Source organism: Schistocerca piceifrons, chromosome 10 (assembly GCF_021461385.2).
Source record: "Schistocerca piceifrons isolate TAMUIC-IGC-003096 chromosome 10, iqSchPice1.1, whole genome shotgun sequence".
In the NCBI taxonomy this organism is placed as follows: Eukaryota; Metazoa; Arthropoda; class Insecta; order Orthoptera; family Acrididae; genus Schistocerca; species Schistocerca piceifrons.
In genome coordinates this window covers 37392846-37395095 of record NC_060147.1, presented here as the reverse complement: position 1 = coordinate 37395095, position 2250 = coordinate 37392846, and positions in this window count along the sequence as shown.

The following is a 2250-nucleotide window of genomic DNA, read 5'->3' as shown; positions in this document are numbered from 1 at the left end:
GGAGGAATGGAACGTTCGGCAGCATTGATGATAACAGCCGTGAGGTATTCGACCTGACTGTCACAACTGAGAAAATCGTGGTCCGGAAAGGTCGCCAGGGAGGAGTAAAGTCCCCAGTCAGCTTTCCGTATGTTCCAGCTCGAAGGACGTGGGGATGGGGTGTGGTGCAGGAGACGAACAACACAGGGGAAGTGGTCGCTCGAATAGGTGTCAGAAAGGACATACCACTCGAACCGACGGGCAAGAGTGGTAGAACAGATCGAGAGGTCCAAGTGGGAGTAGGTATGAGTGGAGTCCGAGAGGAAAGTCAGGGCGCCAGTATTGAGGCAGACAAGATTGAGATGGTTGAAGACATCCGCCAAGAGGGAGCCTCTCTGACAGGATGCAGGAGAGCCCCAAAGGGGATGATGGGCATTGAAGTTGCCAAACAATAAAAACGGCAGAGGAAGCTGAACAATCAGGTGCATCATGTCAGCCCGACTAACTGCGGATGACGATGGAGTGTAGACGGTACAAACGGAAAAAGTAAAGGCAGAAAGAGTAATACGGACAGCTATGGCTTGGAGTGGGGTAGTCAATGGGATGGGATGGTAATAGACATCGTCCCGAACGAGCAACATGACCCCACTATGAGCTGGAATACCATCTGCAGGGGTGAGGTCATACCGCTCCGAGGTATAGTGGGTAAAAGCAATATGGTCAGTTAGGCGCTACTTGGTTTCCTGGAGACCAAGGACGAGCGGACAGTGCAGGCGGAGGAGCAGTTGTAATTCCTCCCAATTAGATCGAATACCTCTTATGTTCCAATGTAACAAAGCCATCGCTAGTCAGAAAAAAAGGGGGAATGAAACGTGTGAAGAGCGGGTCACCTCGACGGCCGCAGAGGGCCAGGTTTCGAGGGAACAACGCTACAACTGGCAGGAGGCGGATCCTGTTCCATCGAGTCGTCTCCAGCTGCGGCCGCTTTCCCGGGTTGCGTAGGAGGGGCAGCATCATTCGCTGATGAGAGGCCAGCTGAACGCCTGGCAGCAGAGCTTCCCGGCCGGGAGCAGCAACTCGCGGATGGAGTGTCAGACGAAACGCGCCGGGGTGGAGAGGGGGATAAAGACTTCTTGTTGGAGGCCTTCTTGAAAGTCCGATGAGGCACGGGGATGGTGGGCTGGACCCGAAGAAGGTCCTCACGCGCGGGGTCCGTTTTGGAACGCCGGACCTCGGAAGCCGGTGTCCGGATCGTTTCCCCGATGGACGCCTGAGAAGAGGATCGCTTCTCAGGCGGCAGAGGGGGAGGAGGAGGAGGAAGGGTGGCCCCTGGGGCAGAGGGGGCAGGGGCTGCGAGGGAGGAGGATTTGGAAGGGAGGGATTTGGGAAGTGGAGGCATAGACCTCGGATGGGGTGAGGAGGTGGAGGGGGGACAGGATAGGGGTGAGGATACTGTGGAGGGAGTGGACACGACTGAGGCAAACGAAGTTGTCAACGTCACGGGATGGAGGTGGTCATATTTCTTCCTGGTCTCAGAATAAGACAGACAATCCAAAGTTTTTAATTCTTCAATCTTCTTCTCCATCTGATACGCGGGGCAGTCTAAAGATCTAGGCGAGTGGATGCCAGGACAATTGACGCACCGAGGTGGTGGGGTGCATGTATGTTCCTCATGAAGAGGATGTCCACAATCGCCACGAAGGGGCTCAGCCTCACACCGTGACGACATGTGCCCAAAGTGCAAACACGGAAAGCAGCGCATAGGAGGCGAGACGTAAGGTCGCACGTCGCACCGGTAGCGCATCACCTTTACCTTCTCCGGGAGAACGTCCCCCTCGAAGGCGAGGATAAAGGCCCCGGTGTCGACGCGACGGTCTTTGGGGCCGCGCTGGACTCGCCGGACGAAATGCACGCCTCGGCGCTCCAGGTTGGCCCTGAGCTCCTCATCAGATTGCAGCAGGAGGTCCCGATGAAAAATAACCCCCTGCATCCTATTCAGTGCCAGATGCGGGACAATGGACACTGGGATGTTCCTCTAGTCGGTCGCACGCCTGGAGCGCAGCCGACTGCGTGGCAGAGGTGGTCTTTATAAGAATGAACCCTGAACACATTTTGCTGAGAGCCTCGATTTCCCCGAAGATGTCCTCGATGTGCTGGACAAAGAACATGGGCTTGGAGGTGGCGAACGTCACCCCATCGGTCCGAGACCAGACTAAATAGCGGGGGAAGTACTTCGCCCCAAGCCGGCGGGCCTGTCCTTCCTCCCAGGGA